This window comes from Camelus ferus, chromosome 15 (genome assembly GCF_009834535.1).
Source record: "Camelus ferus isolate YT-003-E chromosome 15, BCGSAC_Cfer_1.0, whole genome shotgun sequence".
NCBI lineage: Eukaryota > Metazoa > Chordata > Mammalia > Artiodactyla > Camelidae > Camelus > Camelus ferus.
Genome location: NC_045710.1, coordinates 42,542,747 through 42,567,083, shown reverse-complemented (window position 1 = coordinate 42,567,083; position 24,337 = coordinate 42,542,747). Strand labels below are relative to the sequence as shown.

Below are 24,337 nucleotides of genomic sequence, written 5' to 3'. Positions count from 1 at the left end.
ACCTCCCACCAGTGGCCTTACCCAGGATCTTCATAATCTGCTCCTTGTCATTCATACCACCCAGGACAACACTTCTATTCTGATCTGAATCATGAACGCATTTCCGGCATGTATTTTGACCCATTTAAGGCAGAAAGGAGTGGGGCGGGGGCAACACAAGGTTGTCCTTTGAACAGGGGTCTGGAGGAAAGAGGAGGGTCTGAAAATCGCACTGAGTTTGGCAGAGGGAAAGTTTGCCTTCTCCAGCTTTCCAACTCAGGGGCAGAGGAAACTGATACTGACCTGTTCTTAAAGAGGAAAATGCATGAAGATGAAATGGGCGCACGCGGCTTCTCCTTGAGGGCCACCACCAGGAAGAGAAGCCCAAAGCCGGAGGACTCTCTCTATTGTCCACAATCAACAAATTCTGAAGTTTCCATAGGTAGCAGGATTCCAGGGCTCTGTTAGGAATACAGGATACAGCTGGTCAGCTCAGTCACCCCTGGAATTACAGTGTAGGGTACGGATGCTAGTATTTTAGACCCAAACCGAGCATAAAAAACACAAAGTAAAATTCAGTGTCAGCACAAAGTTGACAGCGAATGATTATAACAGCTTCGAAGCTTGAAAAAGAGTGTAAATAACTAGGATCCCCTGCGGGCTCGCTCAGCCTGCATACACAACAACGGTGATGGACAGCCTCTGTGGTGAAGTCGGGGAAACAGGCATTGGGAAGATGCAAAACTTCCGCCAGCAAAGAGCCTTAACTGTCACCTTTCTGACTAAATCAGCTACTTTCATATGGGGGGGAAACAGAGCAGTGGGGACGCCTTGGGAAGACCAACTGCCCCTTTGCCTGGGAAGCAAGGATGTTAATTATTGGCTCTTCCGTGGTTATCAAGGCTCTGCAACCCACCGGCTTTCGCACTCACAAGCACTCTTCTCCCTGATCTTTAATCCAGTTTTAGTCCACAAAAGATTGTCACTCAGAACAACTCTGCCATTTATAGAATGTAAAAATAAAGGCAAAAAAGAACAGTCCCCTCACCCCAACTGAATGGTTAACTTATTGGGTCGTTTTGACTCAAAATTGAATTTTCTTTTCTCTCTGTGTGCTCTTGCACACATGTGCACGCGCGCACACACACACACACCCCTGCATCCAACAACGAATGGGTTTCAAACACTGAAAAAGGACAAGTGCATCACAGTGTGCAGCCTCCAGCCAGGGGTCAGAGACATCGGCTTTGGGAGCCCAGAGCCTCAGCATCTTTAGGACTTGTAAATGCACAGGAGAAAAGCAAGCAGCTGAGGTCTTCGGCACATACCTAGCTACACTCCACAGGTCTGTAATTCATTTACTAGATAATTAATCAATTAGCAAATAATCCCTTTCTTCTTTGTTATTTATGCCACATAGGAATTGCATCTCCAAATGAAACGGCAGGCCACTTGTATTGAAACTTTGCCCTTCAAACACATTGGTCTTATTTATCTGAATTGAGCAGATGCTTCGCACTGCCAGCCCATTGTAACTGGACTGTTTGCTATTAGAACCTGAGTAAGATTTAAGCTAAACAGAAGAGCATAAATATGACATCTTATAGACATTCATGATGATCAACTGTGCTGTATCATCACCAGCCATTGCTGCTTATTCATATAGGAAAAGAGGGAGGAAATACACTTGACATTGCTAAAAGGGGAACTACAGTCACTGGAAGGAAAGGTGCAGGTGGAACTTACAGTTATTGGCTCTGGAGTACAACTCTGGGGTCTTAAAATGCAAGGAAATTACTGCAATGTATACACTCTGTTTAAAGGCTCAACAATTCCCATTTCTTTCAAAGGTCCATATTCCACCCAGCACCTCTTTGGAAAGCAAAGATATCTTTTGCTTAGAGACCGGGATGTTTGTTTATCACGTCTCCCAGATAAGCATCACCGAGGAGAAGGTCTGGCCAACAATGGTCTGATGAAATCCCATCAGACCCCAGTCCGAGCTGAGATGGTCAAGAGAAGAAATGCTGTGAAACCCGTTTACCACTAAGGGACTTCAGACACCTCCACAGTAAAATACACGAGTTGGCCTACGTGACTTTTCTAGTCCTTCGCACAGCTATTGTATTATGAATATCTGCATCCTTCCATATTTACACTGCTGCCAGGTGGGATAATAGAAAACATCTCCCCCTCTAGCCAGGGCAGGGGTCTAAAATATTTTAGAAGCCAAGAGGAAGGTCCCCAGAATCATACAAACATTTCTGCAGCCAAATGAGCAGAAAGTCTGTTTCTGCTGCTGTGTTTTTAAGTCTACAATTGTGTATTAAATGACCCTTCTGTACACAGAACAACAAAGGCATTTGGGGTCCATTTGTACAGGTGAGAAAATGGGTCAGCTATGAGACACTGAACCCCAGGTGTGCACAGGGCAGGGAAATTCTGTCATCTATTGCTTCCACAGAGGACTTCTGGGACAGGCTCAACGCCCCACGTAATCACTTGCCAAGACTTTAATAATAAAACAGCAACAAGGAAAACTTCCCTAACCCTCTGCTCTGTGGAGAAAGGACTGAAGAATAAAATGCATTTGAATGTTTTAAAAGGCACTGTGAAACTTAGTCAATGAGAAAATTAAAGTGAGGTCATTATAAGATGAATGAATATCCTTAAAAACAAACTAACCCCAAACTTCATTCTTTTTAAAATTTTTCTCCAAAAAAGAATGGCCAAATGTGTACAGAAGCAAACTCTGCTTGTTAGCTCTGCTGAGAAAAGCTGGATTTGTTCACTCACAGGACTAGAAAGCACAACAGTGAATCTTGGAGGCATTATTTCTTAGCAGAATTAGCATAACCCAGCGCATCAGAGTATTAAAATTTAAAAAGGATTTCAAATTGTCCTCGTAACATCAGCAGAGTCATGTCACAGATTTTTTTTTATTGGTTCAGCAGGCTAGGTGTAATTGTATCAATATTTTAATGCTTGATGCATATTGCCTGTGATACATTGCTTGCATAAATAAAAAGCACCAATATTCAATTGCCAATGAAATAATCACACCCTCTAGATCTTTATTATATCATGCATTATTTAATTACAATAATCAGAGTCCTTTTGAAGGTAAAACAAGATTAAAAAGGTTTTGTTTTATTGGATCTATATATTTGATTTAAACTTTACATGTTAGCTTTACATTAAGAATTTATAAGGCATCAGTTCAAATGGTGCTATTATAAGAGTTTATTTCTTTTATAATTAGTACAGTACTCTTAAAGTACTCTGACTACGAGAGATAATATTTCAGTATTTTAATGAGCTTTTTAAGTGTAATTGATGTAACAATCATTGAATTACACATTTCTACCTGAAGAATAATGAAGGAAACATTTTAATGAGAAATTTAATCATTATTAGCAAATGATCTACTAAACTGCCATTTGCTGACATTTAAAAGCTTAATAGCAGAAACTGTACTTTCCTACATCTGCGTCAACATCGATGGTGATTACTTTTCTCTTCCTCTGATTTCCCAGGTTAACTTTCTACCATTACTAATTTACTTACAAATTTGAGAAAACTTTCTTTAACCCAGAGTCGTCAGAGCCTTCCAGAAAGTGTGGGGCTTGACACTTAAAGGGATAATTTAAATAAATTAGCCCCTTTTCCAGCCTTCAGCAGTTTTCAGCATAAAAGGGCTCTTTCTTGTGAGTATTCATGCTTGCATCAGCTTGATTTTGATGAATGCCCTGTGAATTCCCTGATAGTACCTCAAACAGAGAGATCTTAGACCCACGCCAGCAAGGGCATTTAAAGCTCCCTCATTTCATAAGAACACATCAGCATTCAGAAGGGGCATCGGTGTGAAGTAAGAGGAGCCTACTATGCAGCTTTGCCAACTTCTGGGGTTCAGCTCTACTGCTGGGTTTACAGGAATTCTCCATGCCACAGGGACACGAATGGAGACATCACAGTGAAGCCCAGAAAGATGTGTTTGGGGGTTTAAAAAAAAACCACAAGATAATACCAGGGAGACAAGAGTGGTGTCACCTATTGCAGGTCAGCAGAGTTAGAAAGCAAGTTCAGCCTTCTAGCTGAAGAGCTGGAAAGGGCCAAGTTCAAGTCAGTATGCCTGCTGGCATCCATGCTGCACCCGGGAGCAACGGCTAGCACAGAGAACCATGTGCCCTGCTAGTGCTGTAAGGGCTGGCCATTTCCGGAACTCCTTGAGGGAGTACCACTTCTCTCACTGTGAGATTTGTATGATATGAACTGTTAATCTAGAGGACAGAAGGGGGTCTGGATAGAAGCACACTATTACATATCCAATGCACAGTGAGATCTTTTAATTTCCCTTTTTTAGGTTTGAGTTCTGATTTGGAGTCCTGGCAGTGAGTGGGCAGAAGGGAGGAAAGAGAAAATGCCAGCATTTGATCCACACCAGTCTCCTGGTGATCACTAAGGTCCCTTTCAGTCCAGACATACTAGGTTCGGCCCAGCTGCCAACTGTGTCCAGCTCAGATTCTCACAGAACCTTATTTTTTTCTATTTTTTTTTTAAAAGAACTTGCCCCTTTTCACTTTCATGCTGTTGTGGACTCACTTTTGGTGCCTCTCCCCCCAAATTCATATGTTGAAATACATCTCCTGACGATATTAGGGGGCGGGGCTTTGGGGAGGTGATTAGGTCATGAGGATGGAGCCCTAGTGAATGGAATTAGTGTCCTAATGAGAGAGACCCCAGAGAGGTCCTCACCTCTCTTTCTGCCCTGTGACGATACCAGGAGACAACAGAAGTCTGCCACTCAGAAAAGGACTCTCACCAGAACCTGACCACGCTGGCGCCCTGATCTCTGACATCTAACCTCCAGAACTGTGAGAAATAAACTTCTGTCATTTGTAAGTCACCCAATCTACAGTAATTGGTTATAGCAGCTGAAACTGGCTAAGACACACGCTCTCAGAAGGATCTTCAGAATTCTTCTACAAATCGTCCTGTTTCCCTCATAACTGAGGGAGCTGGGGTCTAGGACTGACTCCCCTCAGTATATTGCCAACAGCTTGGTGAAAGCTCCCACCTGACAGGTCTGCTGGGCGCCACGTCGGGCCCTCCTACTCCCTGTGAATGAGCAGACAATGATGATATTAGGAAATGACCTACAGGGGTCAGAACACTCAAAGACCCATTGATAGAACATCTTTCAACTATAGGGCCGAGCTGAGAAGCAATATCTCAGCTTATTTTTGTGGTTTGGGTGGTGGTGACGCAGCAGGTGAATGTTGACATTGTTTATTATGGAGGATGCACTTGCCAAAGGTCCAAAAATCAAGGCTGATATACTGCATTGAACTATACCTCTTCTGATCCTGCAGTGAAAAGCAAAATTGCAACAAACCACTGAAGAAATGGATCTCTTCTGCTAATTACAATAGTTGCCTAGAAAGGTGGTCCATATGTCACATCCAGAAAAGATACAGGATGATGCTGACATTTATTTATATTATTAAATTTATTGATATTTATTTTTTAAGATTTGGATATCATTTGTTTATAACCATAATATATATTCTTAGAGATGCAGGGTATTTGGGGACAACTTTCAAATTATAATTTAGATTTAAATAAGCACATTTTCCCCCAGATCCCTTATTTTAGAGGAAAATAAAAAAGCAATATCAAGGAAAACAGAAGTAAATGTCTGGCTGGAAATATGAAGGGAATTTTTCAGAGAAATTGAGTCAGGACTCATTATTAGAAATTTCTACCAAAATAACATTAGGATGGTGTTAGTCATTGTGACTCTTCATACTGAGGTTCCCTGAAACATTCCCATATGAGCCCACCACATCTTCATCAACATCCAGAAAATTTTTTTGTTACAACTAGATTTCAGTGGTGTCTATCCAAAGGAGCAATTTAGCTAAACTAGTCTCAGGAAAAGAAGTACAATTTGCTCCAAGGTAAGAAAGAAGGAAAGAAAGAGAGAGAGAAGAAAGAAAGAGGAGGGAGGGAGGGAGCAAGGGAGGGAGGACGGAAGAAAAAAAGGAAGATAGGAAGGAAAGAAGGAAGGAGGAAGGAAGGAAGGAAAGAAAGAGAAAGAAAGAAAGAAGAAAGAAAGAAAGAAAGAAAGAAAGAAAGAAGAAAGAAAGAAAGAAAAGAAAGGAAGAAAAGAAAGAAGAAAGAAAGAAGAAAGAAAGAAGAAAGAAGAAAGAAAGAAAGAAAGAAGAAGAAAGAAGAAAGAAAGAAAAAGAAAGAAAGAAAGAAAGAAAGAAAAGGAAGGGGAGGGAGAGGAGGAGGGGGGAAGAGAGAGAAATTATAATGCGCAGCACTAAGCTAATGCCAAAGACAAATGGAGTGTTTTCTAGAATGTGGACAAACCTTGCCTCCGGAGAGCATAATACAGTAGCCCAAGACAATGAGAAGTTTTACCTAAATAGCAACACACTGATAAAAGGCAACCACATGAATCGCATGATAGTCGTGGATGCAATTTAATTCAGTCAAGAGTGTGCCACCAAACTTGAGTATTCGAAAGTGTGCCATTAATGCAAAAGGGCATATAGACCGAAGTAGGAGAAAACTAGAACAAGAATGATTCAAATGAAAAGTACTGTTTGAACAAAAGCCTCAGTATTCTTGTAAATATTTAATGATTTTCTTTTCCCTAATCACTTCGGTGTTATTCGTTGTATTGGAATCTGAAAGACACTAACTCATCCAGTTAGCAAACCAGATATAAACAAATACTACTTCTGAAAATACACTTCTCAAAGGCTCCATCCAAAGGTTGAGGGAGCATGAGATGAAAACCATCGGGAAGGTTGACAATGCCCCCGCAGGGCAGCGTCACGTTGCTGCCAACAAAGGTGGTCAGTGACAAGTTCTCCCAACAGCTGCTAGGGCCTGATCCCAATTCAGGAGAGTCTCGCAATTACATAAAAGCTTATAAGGAAGATCAGAAAGCACATTCAATGTAGTGGGCTTCCCCTTCTTTTGCTATCATTCAAGGAAATTTTGCTACAAAAAAATATGAAAGTCCTTTATGTAATCCCAAGTAAATACAAGTCCAATTAAAGCTTTGGATCTACTTCATTGGTGCATCATTCCCAGCTTTGATAAAATATCTGAAACACGTACACATACACTTACACTTTGTGCACACACACACACATACACACCCACCCTAAATGCATATTCATGTACTTGAGACACAAACAACCAATTCTTTTTTGGGGTAAACACCTGGCCATTTACTCATTAAAGAATCAGGACTCAGACTTCCCTCCCTCTTCAGCTTTAATTTTCGTCTTCTCTTTACCTAAATTATTTCCTCCCCACTTCATCTATGGCACCTCATGCCCTATTTTTTTTTTTTTGTTTCAAGGCAAACCCGAATCATACCTTCTCAGTGAGACTTTGGCCATCACAATTTTAAAGGAACTTCCCTTCTTCAGAAATCCTATAGTATGTGTGATCTGTACAACTTACACCGACTGCACACAACCCCTACTATTTTTTTGCCTTGTATCAATCATGATTTGTAAGAATGTAGATATTTTCTGCACAACTAGATTGTAAGCTCCTAAAGGGTGGTGTTGTGTTATACATTGTAGCTGTTAAGAGAAAGAAAGAAATCCACTGGCTCCACTACCGGGTGAACTGAGTAAATGTCCCTACCTCAGTTTTGTCATCTGTAACTTGGGATAGAAGGATGTGCTTCATCAAGCTGTTCTGAGACTAAAATAAGCAACTGCATGTGGCATAGTGCCTTGCATGTAGAGAAGGCTCAGGAAAGGTTGGTTACCATTGTTACTGTCAGTTACTATCTCTTTAATCCTCAATGCTGAGCGCTGCACCTTGCACACCACATGTGTTAAGTGCTGGCATTTTGATTGCCCGATAAGTAGGTATCTATGGCTTTTGCCAAGAAGCATCTATTGCCCACTCTGTTAATGGTCCCCTAATTTCACTATGATGAGACTTGCCATTCCTCACTTATTAGCTCTTCCTGCAACCTCATCTCAGCCTGACTTCAAGTGGTCCAGTGTTAACTCATTCTCTCACTGGCCAGAGTGAAGGTATCAGAACCTATGTGATGCTAAGGGGTTATCTAACACCCAGCCTTCCTTTCAATTTTATTCTTGTCCAGGAGTCATGTAAGCTTGTAAAACTATCACAGCCCTTTACTAGGTTTGGCAAATGCCAAGGAATTGAGAGAATACCCCTATGCCACCCCAGCCCTCATCTCCGGGAAAGCTGACAGCTCTAAGGATGTGTCCAGATGGCCCTCCTATTAGTAGGCACCACCATTTCACTGTCACTGGAAATTCATTGTTAGTTAATCATGTCCAAGAGGATGCCTAGTAAAGATATTTGTTTGAAGAGGAGTAGAAGTTCCATTTGAACCAGAATTGTGTTCACTGAGAATTCAGGTACATTTAGGTGTGTTTAAGGACTGGTGATGCAAGTTTCTTTCCAATGTATTTATCAGAAGGATTAGGTCCTCCTGGAAAAGCAGAGACATTTATGTGGGAGCACTGAATTCCATCAGAGGAGGTCCCTGCTGCTGGGGAGAGCAACTGGACCCCAGTATCATGCGACTACACTATCTTACGTGGGCTCCAGTCGCATGGGCCTTTTGTGAATAAATTCTGCTTTCCCCTACTTGTCCTCCGTGTATCAGCTTAAATGTTCCTTCCTTTGAATCCTGGGGTGGAATGACTGCAACAGGAGGGCAGGCAAAAACAAAGAACAGCTTCACAAAATCTCACTGAGTTACACCAAGTTAAGAAGTCAGCAGTTGTGGTAACAACACCCTTACCCTGGATGACACTCCCCTTGGCAAAGGACACAGGGAATCTTGGCACAGGTATTGGTTGGCATCAGGTGTCATGGGTGAATTCCCTCAAGAGGTGAAGGTGTCCTGCACTGATGCTTTCAGCATATAGAGTAGTATCTTAGACTTCACACATGGGGAGGATGGATGCCTCCATCAATGGGCATGAGAACTGTCATCTTTATAGGCACCAGGGGATAGTCACCCTTTCAGCAATGGCAGGAAACATAACCATGGGAAACAGGAGTGCAGGAGAGGAAAATGAAGACACCTTATTCTAAGAGGACTAGTTCAAGAAGCATAAAGCAAGGTGCTCCCTGGAAACTGCCAACACCTGACATGTGAGGAAGCCTTCAATTATCATTAAGTATATGAGAAAGCAATCCAGGAAACAGTCTTTGGGGATTGTTGGGGTGATTCTGCTCTTCCTCTGGATGGTCAAGTCTGGCAAGTGTTGAGTTATATAAGTCTGTAAAAGCAGCATGTTTGGAAATGTGTGGAGGCATGGCTCTGCTAATCCTAAAGTGAAAACATTAATTTTGAGCTAAAAAAAAAGTGCTTTTTTTTTCCCTTTTCCAAACCTGACATCCATTTCAAAGTTAACAACCTAAAGCCTTTCAAAACACGGTGTGAGGACTTAATACTGTCTTTTGTAATGGCTGAAACTTTTATTGAAAATGTTTGGTCCTAGACTCTGCAAGATCAGTCACACAAAAGTGAGCAACACATTTAAAAGGCAAATGATCCTGCGAAATGTCAGGCCCAGGAACAATTTTGGAGCTGCAGTTGGTAAAAACTGACAAAAATAAGTACTCCATGTAAGCAGTAAAACTCCTCACTGAGTCCTCAAAACTTCGTACATGACTTGTGGAGCCTCAGATTGAGTTGTTTATCTTTCAGATCGAAGCCATGGATCTGTCAAGGGAAACCTAGGTCCTATTTTTATGGCATGACTTTTCTTATAGGAGAAAAGCAGACGGGGTGCTCTCTATGCAGCGTCAGCCCTAAGTGCCTCAGAGTGCAGCTGGGATCACTGAGTAGGTTGGTATTATCAGGACAGGCTCTCCTTGCACATCCCAGTTCTGCCAGAAACCACCAATTTCTTATTCCGAGCTAGTGCACGTGGGTGCCTGAGGTTGTGAGAGCTTCTGGTCCACTAGCTTTCACAGTTCAAAACAAAAAATTCAGATTTAGGGTCCTAAATCGTTGTCCCCAACATGAAGCCGCCAAGTGAGCAACAAGAATGTTAACTTGACATCACTCCTGACCAAGAGGGAGTAAGAATGACCACACTTATTTCACCTCTGCCTGAAAGAGCTAAGACACCAGACAATAATAATGGTTTCCAAGATACTAGATACCAGGCAATAGACAGTGATCCCTAAGTGATGGGAAGGAACGAATGAGGTGAGCCCGACAATTGCCATTAACGTAGGCTTTGAGAGGCTTTTCAGGCTGTGTAGCATGAGGATGGGGGGCCCGGGCAGAGCTCTGGCGACGAAGAGACAGAGCTGAGTGCGGGGAGACACTGGCAGGCACAGAGTACTGAAGGAGAGAGGGCTGCACAGGGAAAGAGCCTTGGAGATCGGCAGGGGACCCTTGAGAATTTAGCAGAGTACTTACCAGCACAGGCCTGCGATGAAACTACCTGAGGCTGGGGAAGGAAGCGACTGAAAGATTAGAGAAAACACTGTCTGGTGCTCACACAGGGCTGGGAGAGTGCCTGTTTCCCCAGCAAGACTGAAAACCTCACATTCACAGGATGCTATGAAGAGTGCACATAAGTTCCTTGCCTTACTGGTAGGAGAATAACTAGCTGTAGGCTAAACACTCCTCTGAACTCTCCAGAATTCAACTCTTAGGTAACTTAGCTGTGTTCTAGAACAAAAGACAAAAATATTTATGGAAACACAAAAACAACCAGGACCCAACAGGGAGTCTTTTACCAGATGTGCAAAGAACCTGGAAGTTACGACCTAAATGAGCAGTGAAGTCAGTAAGTTAAAAGGAACCCAAAATTGACACAGAAGTTAGTATTAGAAGATAAGGACATTAAAACAGTATATTATAACTGTATTCTATGTGTTCAAAGAGTTGAGAAGAGTCAAGGAGAATAAAAAGGCCAAAAACTCCTAGAGATGAAATTCACTTGGATGGGATTAATACATACTAGTCATTGTAAAAGAAAAGATTAATGAATTTGAAGACATGGCAGTAGAAACTACCGTTTATAAGAAGCACAATTTAAATACAAAGAAACACATATTTTAAAAGTAGAAAGATGGAAAAAGATTCTCCCTTCTAATGCTACTTAAAAGAAAGCTGGATAGGAGGAGGGAAATATCTCAGTGGTAGAGTGCATTCTTAACATGCATGAGGTCTTGGGTTCAATCCCCAGGACTTCCATTAGGGAAAAAAAGAAAGAAAGAAAGAAAGAAAGAAAGAAAGAAAGAAAGAAAGAAAGAAAGCAAGCAAGCAAGCAAGCAAGCAAGCAAGCAAGCAAGCAAGCTGGACTGACTATATTAATAGAAAAAGCAGATGCAATGCCAGGACAAAGAATATTAGCAAGGGTAAAGAATGTCTCATCATAATGACAAAAGAGTCAGTTCATAAAAACAGCATAGAAGTCCTAAATGTTTATGCATCTAGTAACAGAACTTCAAAATACAAAGGCAAAAAATGAGGATTCCTTGGATAAACAGACAAATACATAAGTACAATCTAGGATTTCAATATACCTTTCTTGATAATGGGTAGAACAAGTAGACAGAAAATCAGTAAAGATGTAAATACCTATGTACATAAAACACTCCATCCTATAAACATTAGAATACACATTCTTCAAATACACACCAAACATTTACTGAGATAAACCATATTCTAGGCCATAAAACATGTCTCAACAAATTTAAAAGAATTTAAGTCTTGCATAATATGTTTTCTAACCACAAGGAAATTAAATAGGTAATCAAAACAAAAAGATTTCCCAAAAGTTCCCAAATATTTGGAAATTTTTACACATTTCTAAATAAACTATAGTCCAAAGAAGAAATAAAAAGAGAAGCTAGAAAGTGATTTGACCTAAATGAAAAGTAAACATAATATATCAAAATTTGTGGCCCAGTAAAGCTGTACTGGGGGCCAAGAGAAGGAGATTTATAACATAAAGTAGCTGTGTTAGAAAAGAAGAAAAGTCTTAAATCAATAAACTCAGCTTCTACCACAAAAACAAACAAAACCCACCAACCTGCAAAAAACAGAGTAAATTAGAGAAAGAAAGCCGAAGAAAGGAAAAAATAAATAAATAAATAAATAAATAAAATGGAAAATAGAAAAACAAGAGAAAAAAATCAGTAAAACCCAAAGCAGGTTCTTTGGGGGAAAAATTGGTAAACTTTTAGCCAGAGTAATTAGTAAAAAAGAAAGCAAGAAGACACAAATTCCCCATTCTAGGAAAGGGAGAGGTGACATCACTAAGGTTTTTAGCATATTGACAGATAAGGAAATATTATATCGAATTTATATCAAGAAATTCAACTTAGACAAAATGGAAAAATTCCTTGAGGAAACAAAGTATGATAAGTCACACAAGAAGCAGAAAGATAATCTTAATAATTCTATTATATTGAAAAAAAGATTTGGAAGTTTAAAATGTTCCCACAAAGAAAACTCCAAGACAAGATGGCTTCACTGTTGAATTCTTCCAACCATATAAGAAAATAATACCAATTTTATAGAAACTCACAAAATTGGAGAGAAGGAAATAATTCCCATCTCATTTTATGAAGCCAGCAATACCCCAACAGCAAAACCAAAAGTAGATTTTACAAGGAAACTACAGATTAATATTTCTCATGAACATAGATGCAATTTTTTAAAAATTCCTATAAATGGAATCTTGGCCAGGAAAGATTTTGATTTTTTTTTTTTAAATTTCTGTTTCTGGCCTGGAAAGATTTTGTATGATGAACCAAATACATCAAAGCTAATGAGACATCAGGGAGTACAGACTATGATTGTATCATGTTCTCAACATCTCCAGTAAATCAGTATTTTAAACAACTAAGTTTGTCCTTTCCACAAAGTCAAAAAAGCAGTTATTCTCTTTAGTCACTAAAGTGGCCATGGTTTCAAGAGAGAAGGTATAAATTAGTGTGTAGAGCACAGATCTTGGAGTCAGACTGCCTGGGATTGAGTTTCAGCTCCACCTCTTACTAGTTTCACAGTTTGGAAATATGATTCCACCTCCCTGTGCATCAATTTCACCCACTGTTAAACGGAGTTGATAACATCTCTGTCTCATAGGGATGTTGTCAGGAGTAAATGAGTTCATCGTTGTAAAACAAAGAAAACAGTGGAGTGCTGTGTGGAGAACGTAGTAAGTGCACACTAAGTGGAGAGCAAGGAGCAGTAGCAGAAGTAGGAGCAATTGAATGGTGTAAATCGCCATGAAAGGCACACACTGAACTGAGTACCAAGGAGTTTTATGCTGGCTGGATACATCAGGAAGAAAGGGAGGGACGAGCATACCACCAAAAGTCATAAGTACAAGCAAGCACTTAGCAACCATAAAGGGTATTGCTATCTTCTGGAAACTGTGATTGATGGGTGTCGAATATAGAACACATTTTTGTGGAATGTGGGGGAAGAGGAGAAAAGAGGAAGGTGTAAACAACCTAGGAGTGAAAGCTGGCAGTTGAGACTAGATGATGAAGAGCTTTGTGTGCCTCGAGAAAGTAGTACAATTTGATCCTGGTCAAGATAGGAAACCATTGAAGAATTTAACGCAAGAGAGGATCATAGCCAGATACTTATTTTTAAAGATACTTTGGGGGAAGTTATGGAAAATAGATCCAAGAAAAGGAAGCTGAAATCAGGAGAACTTGCTAAGAAGCTATATTAGTTTCCTATTGCACATGTAACAAATTACCACACTTAGTGGACTCAGACAGCACAAATTTATTGTCTCTCAGTTACTGGGCTCCAAGTCCGGTGTAGGTCTCACCGGGCTAAAATCAATGTGTTGGAAAGACTGCCCTCCTTGTGGAGGCTCCAGGGTGAATCCATTTCCTTGTCTTTTCTAGTTTCTAGAGGTCACCTGCTTTCCTTGGCTTGTGACCCCTTCCTCAGTCTTCAAAGCCAGCAACAAGAAGGTTGTGTTCCTTTCACACCAAGTTACTCTGACCTCCTTTTATGCTTCCCTCTTCCACTTTTAAAGGGCCCTCAGGTTAAACTGGACTCACCTCCAAAACTCAAGACAATGTCTCCATTTTGGGGTCAGTTGATTAGTGACCTTAATTCCCCTTAGTTGTGTAACTTAGCATAGTCACAGGGTCTGCGGACTAGGACAGGGACAGCTCTGAAGAGGGGCCATTACTCTTCCTGCTACAGAAGCTATTACAAAATCTCAGGTAAGACATGATAAGGGCCTAAACAAAGGTGGTGGTGGTAGAAACAGACAGGAGGGAATATACTCAAGTATGTTTCAGATGCATAATTGAAAGAATACATGGATTCATAGGGGTGGGTTTGGAGGGGACAAAGGACATGAGGGAGTAAAGGAAATTAAAGATGTTTCCTAGTTGGTTAAATTTGAAAAAACTTGGTGAAAGACGATGCCATTAACCATGACGAGTTCAGTTTTCAATACATGAATATAAAGTTCTCATAGAATATTAAGGGTGAGATGTCCGAAGCTTACAGGAAATCGGATCCAAAGTTCAGGAAAGCAGAAATGCTGATGACCAAGATCTCAGCATTGTCATGTAATATCTGATGTCTCAGGTAGCTTGCCGTAAGTTACCAAGCACACTGCACACATATGCACACATACCCACACTCCATACTTAGTAGCTTTCATTGGTATAAGCTGATACTTAACATGAAAAAATAGACATATCTTGTAATTAATTGTAAGTGATCCACTATATCTGCAACTGAATCTTGACGGTTAGCTCAGAAGAGGAGCAAAGACTTCTGAATCTAAGGGTGAATCCCTACAGAGGTGGCATTCCCAAGCCCAAAGAATGTGGAAATGGTGGTGAGGATCCATTCTGACTAAGAAGCAAAGAATTGTCACACTGGATGCCATCTGTGACTTTCCAGCCCTAGGTTCTCTTGTTTTGTCTCTCACAGGAACAAATTTGAGAATATATATTTATCCCACTGGAAACCAGGTTTCTATTTAAGATTTGTAGCATCTCCCCATTCCTGTGAAAGGCTTTATCTATATCTTAAAAAGGCATTATTGTATATGGGAAATCTCTGGATCTTCCCTTTGCATGTGCTATGAACGTAAAACTGCTTTTTTTTTTTTTTTAAAAAAAAGGGAGTTTTAAAGAAAAGTTACTATTGGAGGCATGATAATATACTGCTTCAGAATATTTCTCCCCAAGCCTAATGATTAAAAAAATAAACAATTCATTTTATTAATTAAGGTGCTGTGATGATAGTAACATGCCAACAAATAAGAGTGACTTAAAAATTTTCTCTTACAGAAAAGACCTGAGGTATTATACAGGTCTGTTAATTCACAGCAATGCAAATGGTGCACGGTGGAAACCACAAGTAATAAAACATCCTGTAACAAAAACTTAGAATTCCATGTAAATGGCTGGGGGTGGTTGGGAAGGCAGGGTGGAAATGTCCATTTAAATATAGGACCTTGATTAATTTTCTTCTCTAGTGGAACCATAAGAACCAAAAATAAGCTCACTGGTGTAGCTATGGTGACATATGAGTTGGAACGCATGGCGTGTACAAAGGTGAGTAATAAAAGTGAAGCAAACGAGCAAAAATATATCAAAAGTGACGAAAATTATGTGTTTCCATTGTTAAGAGATGTAGTGAAATTCTCATCTGGTGAATTCCAATTCAACATTTCCTTGATATATCTTTTATAATTTTCACTCTAATTATAATGAAAATCATTTTTCAATGTAATTTTGCAATAAAAATGTTTTTTTTTATTTCTCATTACATAAGAACATGATGTGGTACAGTTACTGAGCAGGCTTACAATATGCACACTGTATCTTCCCTTTCTTACCATTTAATCTCTTCATAGTCTACAGATGTCAACAGGTTCAGATTAAGCTTGTTACAGATCTGCTTCACTCGAACTCACTGATGATTATTTATTTAGCAGTTTTATGTAACCCTGTCATTGATAAGCACTCTATTAATTTGCCGAGGGACAAATCAACACTAGTTATTTTTCTACCGGCTATTAGACTCGGTGCTGCTGTTTGTTACAAACCACTTGCCAGTTAATTATAAATTATGGGTCCTCTTTGCCTATATTAATTGATATCTCCTCTGCCTTTGTAATACTAGACAAATAAATTGAAGGCAAGATTTATTAAGCAGTGTATGTCTTGTGTCTCTTGATTAGTATTCTTTACTTTTTTAACATTTATGCTTGTTTATACAGATTTGACAGACCAATGCATTAGAGAAATGATCTTTGGGTGTTTTGCAGTAAAGAAAGAAAAAGATTTAATAGGCTTCCTACAAATTTATTTCAAATGACCCACAATTCATTGTAAGCAATTCCTAAAATACCTTTTGACTTTGTTCTACAGACTGGTGATGGCAGCTTCCAAATTATGCAAAAGCTAATATTCCAATGGTTTTAAAGTCTACACAGGCAGTTGCTATAAGATAAACAAATATGATGCATGTGTAACTTAAAATCCGTATCACTTTACACATGAAATATCTAATGTCCCTTTCCGTTACCTTATTGCATATATGCATTCTATTACACAGGCTTCTGCATACATAGGAGAACTTTTTTTCTCTACTTTTCTCATTTAAACAATCTGTACATGTAATACACAGTGACAAAACAATAAACAACAGCCATTTTTAATTTTCAGAAGCATGAATTAAAGATGGCACTTGCTACAGGACATGCACCTTTCCATGTGCAGGCCACAGAGGAGCTGGAGTCAGAATTTAGGCCAGGAAGGAAGAAAAAGAACATTTTACAAAAGAAAATCTTAATTCGTTTGCTCCCTGGACAGTATCTAACATTGAAGAACTGCAAATTTAACAGGAAGGATTACCCCAGAGGGTCATTGGACTATATTCTGATTTCAAAGGGCTTAGAAACCTAGCTATCCGCCAAAGGATCTCAGTCTCTGAAATCCTAATTTTGTATATAATTTCTCCATGTAATTGACAGTTTTGATCCAAGTTGCTTTTGCAATATCTTGGATTCCTAATAAGTCTCTATCTGACATAAATCCAGAAAATGGACAGTTAGCCTATTGGGGTGGGCATGTTGTGTCTCCATTAGTTCTCACAGGAAAGGGAGATATATTGGTCAGGCAGATCTCTTCCTATTTTCAACTCACACGTAATTGAATCCCTTCTTCAATGTGCTCATGTTTGAAGACTTAAAGACTCCCCAATTAGAATTTAGAGGAAGCCTATAGAGTAAAATCAGCTAGCTCATTCAGAAAACATACGCTCTGTTAATATGCCATGAAACTGACCTTAAGCCACTTTTTAATAATGAGATTTCAAGAATCATCTCCTATATCCCACGCTACCTTTTGTTAGCTGTTCTGGGTACACCTCCCAATGGATGTCGTAAGTGATAGAATTTCCTGATAGCCTTGATTCATTTGATTATGCAGAAAATATGCTATTAATCATCCCTCACCAATTTATTATTTTGCCTGTATATCCTCCATGTTACCCTTCCTACCATTTACTACCTCACTGTTCAAAGTCTCTGCCTCCCACAGATAAACAAGATCTGAGTAAGATTTAAGTTATTAGTTACAATGAGAAATTACTTTGATTAGCAGTGGATTGGAGTTGACACTAACCTCTGAAATAAATCATTTTTGATTATTCGCATTTCATATCTTCACATTACTTTTGAACCCAGCTACATGGTTAATTCATTGTTTGCTGAACTGCAGTGTACATTTTTAACGTGCTGTTTTACCCGAACCCAACTCAAATTTTTCACCCATACACCACTAGATGATGGTCCTCATAAGGTCAGCAGTTGAATCTTTTTTCTTTTTCTTTGTGTCACTAGTGCTCACAACAAAAGAGGAACTCAGTACTTGTTTTATTTAATGAATAAATAGAGTTGGCCTATAAGGAGCTGATCCCGGAGGATCAAATATAACACAATAGGTGCACACATAACTACTACACTACAAGGCAGAATCATCATGCAGTAGTGACTGAGAGAAAAGCAGATTTGCTTCTGTCACAGAATTTTCCAAGAGCTGCTCTGAAGGTTGGCCAAGGAGCGCACAAATTTTCCTTCTATTAATATTTCTCATTCTTAGGTGGTCCTTGGATTATGACCACATTTTCCTCTTGTATAAGTCCTCAATCAAGCTTTATAAAAGTCAATGAAGCTGATTCCACATTACATATAAATCTAATGTTGGACTCCACTGGACTTCTAGGTTCCTCCAGGATCAAGATGAAACCAGCCAACTAGGAATCACATACACCCCTCTCTCTTTCCAAAATTAATTTAATTCTTTGTTTAAGTTGGTCTTTATTAGTCTTCTTCCTTCTTAAACTAATAAACCTTTCCAGTCAATCTGTAACCATGGTTGACATATAAATACATTTACTCTGCCAAAAGTTTAGCCATCATCTTAGCACTCTAAAGTTCTTTGGAAAAAACTTGGTATGTTCTTTGGCACTGTTTTATTTGTTGGAGTTTATAAACAAGTAGACCAGGCTGAAACGTGAGAATAATCTCACTTTGGATGAGCAGGGAATTTTCTGCACCGTGATAAAAATAGTCGTCACTACCCTACTTCTGTAACAAAATAATTTTACCAATCTATTGATTGCTTTAACTTTCAAGTGGTTTGTAATATGGAATCTCCATACTTGATATTAATACTGAAGGGTACCCACATAACTCTTTAATAACTGGTCCTCTATTAAATAAACTGAAGGAATAACCTCTTACTGATGGAGGCTCCTGCTTTCTCTCTTACCTTAGAAGACCAAGCCCATTATATGCCACATTCCCTCTTCCCCTTATTTCCTTTACACTTGTGTGACATTCACTGAGCACCTACTATGTTCGCTGAATTGAGATTCCACAGATTCTGCCACTTCTAGAGAAAACTGCTCCCCAAAAGGGTCTGAATCCACAGATATTGTCCGGCCAAGGAGCCTTCAGATAAAGTCTCATCCTTTGTATAGTTTGTGGAATATGACTATTGATGACAGAATTGTGAAACTGTATCACCAAAAATTACTGGGCAAGATCTGCTTATTTACTTTAGAAACACTAATATGGACTGAATGTCTGGCACATAGTACATTCCACATAATAACCCACCAAAAGAAGATACTAGTATTATCTCCATCTTAAAGGTAAGGAAACTGAGTAGGTCACAAGGTATAGGAAAGATCAAGTACACTAATGGGCAGAATCTGCACTGATTTAGAGATAAATATAATACTAAATTCATTATTACATGAAAAACCAGTCCACTTTAAAAGCCAATGTACATCTGATGGGGCTTTAGAGTTTGATTGCAGAATTCTCTGAAAGAGGGTTATTTGGGATGTAATTAACATGACAAACAAGGGAAAGGCACAAGTTTAGCAAAAAGCTCACTTTGAGTGGATAAATTTCTCTGTTTCCTTTTTTTAAATGAGAAAGGCTGGATGAAAAGCACATAAAATAACTGCTGACTGAGTGGAGATCTCGAGCTAACGGCTTGTGCTGTGAAAATTCTACTTTGTCTAGCAAACACTATCAGACAGAAACCTTGAAAGTGGAACATTTATTTTTCTCATTTTCTAAAACAACAACAACAACAGCAAAACCCCCAGCTCTGACCCCATGACTTCCCTGACAATGGGGAAAGTCACACATGGAAGGGAGGAATTCAGAAGCTGGCTTCCGCTCCTCTAATGGGCTCTCTCATTCCCAGCATCTGATTTTAACCAGGGAAGCTGAATGGATGCATGGACAGCACTAACTAAGGCACCTTGGGACAGTAGGTAGGTTCACATGAGTAATCCTCTACACATCCATCAATGCCAAACTCCTCCCATGGTGAAAGCAGGCATTTCATGTCAGAGTCTTGACACAAAGCCAAATAGAACACATAACTATATACCAATCCCATCATTTTCCGATCATTGCCACATTCAAGAAGAAATCAAACACAGTGATTTGGAGGGAAGTATAGTTGCTTCAAAGGGGCCATGGTTGGGTGATAGAAACCATGGGCTCTGGAATAGAACATAACCTTCTTCAAATGGTAACTCGGCAATCTACGTGTGTATAATACTGGGTAATTTTACCTCTCTGAGTGACTGCTTTTCCTCTTTAAAATAAATGTAATTCTTATGTCTTGGGATTTGAGAGGATTAAATGAGACAAGAAGGGAGCACATTACTTGGCAAATAGTGGATGATGAAAAAAAAGTGAATTTTATTATTGCATTAGTCCAGATCCTCCAAGAAACAGATGCCAAGGTGAGATTCAATGTGCAAGAAATTTATTAGAGGAAGCACCTGTGAAAGAAAATGGGGAGAGAGGCTGGTGAGGCAGGGAGAGTTTTCAAGCCATGATACTAGTGAGCCCAAATGAAGAAGTAAGGGAAGGAAGACTGGCTTGAGGAATCTCAAGCTGCCATGCATTTATTTCTAAGGAAAGTCTGGCTACGCCATCATGCAGCCCTTGAGCCAAATTTGACCATCAGAGGATCCTGAATCTCCTAGAAAAGAGCCTGTCTCAAAAACAGTACCAGGCTTACTCATAGGTTGGAAGCATCCTGGGGGAAGCACAGGCTCGTAGAAGAAGGGTTGGATCTCTGATACTGCAGCTGAGGCCCTGGATCAGTTCTGTTCCTGCAGTCAAAAAGGTGTGTTCTCATGGTCACCACAAGTATTATTCAAGGCAAATCTCTGGGCAAACCTCATGTTATTGCTTCAGGAAAAGCAAAAGGAGGCAAAAAAGAAAAGAAAAGACAAGAACAGTACACATAGAGTACTACATCATACAAAATAATTACAAAGTCAGGGCATCTTTTAGGTTATGTATTTGTTACAAAAAGGGACATGATAAATGTCCATTGAAAGATGACTGGATAAAGAAGCTATTACATATTTATACAATGGAATACTGCTCAGCCATAAAAAAGAATAAAATAATGTCATTTGCAGCAACATGGGTGGACCTAGATATTGTCATTCTAAGTCAGAAAGAGAAAGAAAAATACCATATATCATTCATATGTCAAATCTAAAAAAAGAAAGAAGACACTAATGAATTTATCTACAAAACAGAAACAGACTCACAGACATAGTAACAAACTTATGGTTACTGGGGGGAAGGAAGGGATAAATAGGGAGACTGAGATTTTCAGATACCAACTACTATATACAAAATAGATAAACAACAAGTTTCTTCTGAATAGCACAGGGAACTATATTCAATATCTTGTAGTAACTTATAATGAAAAAGACTATGAAAATGAATATATGTACACATATGTATGACTGAAACGTTATCCTCTACACCAGAAGTTGACGCATTTGTAAACTGATGATACTTCAATAAAAATAAATAAAATAGTCTTTAAAATATCAAAAAAAAGACATGAAGTCACAGGGATGCAAAAGGATGCCATTTCAAATTTTAAGATGATTCTCACTCTGATTAAAAGCAAGTTAAGAAAGCAAATAACCCTTGAAAACTGCTTTTACTCATTCCTTTCCAACTTAGAACTGACTTTCATGAACAGATTTCTTCAAATGTATTATTTTTCATTCTTTCCTTTTTCTTCTTTTTTTTTTTCCCATCAGATTATATGATTAAGTGGTTTTTAGCTTTTTCCTGGTCTTGAACCTTTTTGAGACTCGGAGGAAAGTGCTAATCTTCTCCAGCACCCCCAAAATGCACATATATTCATGCAAAATAAGGGGTACAATTCCAGTGGGCTCTAAAATCCATTGATGCAAGGCTTAACAAGACTTAAACAGTGCTTACATCTATAAAGCTATTAACTTACATGACTGTAAACAATCTTACAGTGCTTGGTCTACATTCTTCTATGGATTAAGATATGCAATCAGATAGTCTTCTGATGACGTCTTGCTTTTTGAGTTCAAAATCTCAGTGCAGACTGAAGCATCATTCAACCAAGTGATAGTGAACAGCCTATGTGGATATACGTTTAAGCACATATGCAAAGTGCTTGTTTGGGTGAGGGGTTCTTTCTTTACTCCTTTGTTTCCCCACAAGGTGTACAGTTTGGGATGGAGGTCGACATGCTCAAAGATATTCAGTTATGTCTTAAGGTCCTTCATTTTAATAAATTTTCACTTAATATTATACTACAGTTCTAGGTCTAGCACTGCAAATGTCCTCACATTCAGCTTCCTTTGCCTTAGTCCAGTGTTTATGTGTTAGAACCCCTCCTCTCTGCAGATGCACATGGTCCCACTTGCTCTCCAGTAGCTCATCAATGCTTCCACCATTCCAGGAGGAATTATAAATTAGATGGACAAAATAGGGGGAAACAGAAAGGAAGACTCTAATGGAAATTCAGATACTCCTCTGAATCCACTTGAGCTTGGATTCTCAGGCAGAAGCTGTGTGAAAAACAACATTCATCACATCCCTGGTGTTGGACCCACACAATACCTGTGTGCGAGGGGGTGAATTAATTATTTTGCAGGGAGTCAACTATTTTTCTAGCAGTGGATGCCTCCAATTACTCAGGCTCCAAAGCGCCTGCCCAGCCTGGCCGCCTTAACTCTTCATTTTCTTTCTTTAGGGGGGTTAGAGCCAACAATTCAACCTGGTGTTTTTTTCACTAAAGAACATAGTAAATGACAGAGGTCTGGAAGAATATGTTCCCTCCAAAGCTGGTGACCAATTAGTTGCTTGCCACTGACTGTCATTTCACTGCTATGAGTGCTGTGTTCTTGTAGCTTGGTGATAGACACACTGTTTATTTTCCACTTTACAGCCTTTGCCAATACTCTGAGTCCCACACAGCTGCCTTTAATGCTGCTCTTCTAGAAAGCTGGTGACAGGGGAAAAGATAAAAGGTATGTGTGAGTGGCTAAATGGCAACCCTGAGCAGACTTATCTAGGGTGCAAAGTAAAGAGAATAGTTATTTTACTACCTCACTTTTTATTTTAATGCTTCCAAATGAAATTGTGGGAAACACCCAGTCCACGAGGTTAAATGCTGAAAGACACGAGTGCTGAGTGGCTAAAGACTTTGTGAGGGTTATTAAGCTGTTGACAATATGAGAATCAGACACATTCACCACTGGTTCCATAATTGTCTTTCGTCTACGAGCAACTTCCCCTCTCCCCCCTACACCCAACTTTTATGATTCATCATATTTATTTTTTGTTTCCTCAAGCAACATCTTTTATTAGTTGCACACCCACTGCAGAAATTTAATTTCTGCGAGAGAACAACAAAGCAGTTGATTATTATTATTGAGAATCTGGTACAACATCCAGTGAAATAAAATCTATAAGGCATTAAAATGACAGATTAGGCAAGAGCTGTATTCATTTACAAGTGTTAGAACATCATGCTAATGCCTCACAAGCACAACATAAAATGAAAATCAACTCTTTCATGCTGCTTTACCGAGGAATGCTGCGAAGCTCCCAGGAACGGAAGCCAGAGTCTCTGTTAGAGAGGCACCGTCCTTTTGTGGTGCGCTCACTGGTTCATCCCCCATGAATCCCAAATAAAAACACTCCTCTCAGACGCACAGCCGGAAGCACTCTACGCTTCCCCTTTGGTCAGCCCAAACTAAACACTGCTAATCCCGGTAAGATTTCAAGCATTCATATGCACCTCATTGTTTTTTAACGGAGAAGAACACTTCGCCTATTAGGCAACCTCCACTTTTTCTATCCTGCTCAGAAACTACAGAGAAAGCAGAGAAGAGGGCCCCTGCAATCAGCAATTCAGGGTTATTATTCCACACAGTAAAGCCCTGATCATTTATATATACTTTAATCACTCAGAGCCTATTAACTCTTATTTTAGACATAATATTTATGCTTTTACATTGCATGTTGTAGCTCAAAGCAGGTAAGAAGAAGCGAATTACAAGAATGCTAGACAATATAAGGCTGCAACTTCCAACAGCTGGAGTAGTTATCCTGATAAAGGAAGAGACACAAAGATATTATAGACAGAATGTCTCAAATAATCCCCAAGGCCACCATACCTGAGGGGATCTTTGTAAGAGAACACAGCAAATAAATTCTGTTGATAATATTGAGCCAAGCCATCCAAAAACTAAATGAGTTTCATCTTTCTCTTTACTTCCTGAAAGGGGAGTATGTAACACAATTCATAGAAAATTCCATTGAAATATTTAGAACACTAAAAATATAAATGTTTGGAGGCCAAAATTTCATATATGTAGAAGAATTTATTTCCTGACAATACTGAACTTTAAAAGATGTGGTTCATATATTTTATACATATGAATGTGTATCTTCGAGGATAAATACATGGTACA

General features: G+C 39.3%; 1 long non-coding RNA gene across 1 annotated transcript in view; it reads right to left on the bottom strand.

Moving 5' to 3' along the window:
* Positions 1-288: 288 nt before the first annotated feature.
* LOC116668994 overlaps positions 289-24,337 on the bottom strand; it is a 94,640-nt gene continuing 70,591 nt past the window's right edge. Inside the window, exon 3 of the long non-coding RNA XR_004326346.1 lies at positions 289-440. This is a non-coding gene — a long non-coding RNA (uncharacterized LOC116668994). The remainder of the gene's footprint in view (positions 441-24,337) is intronic.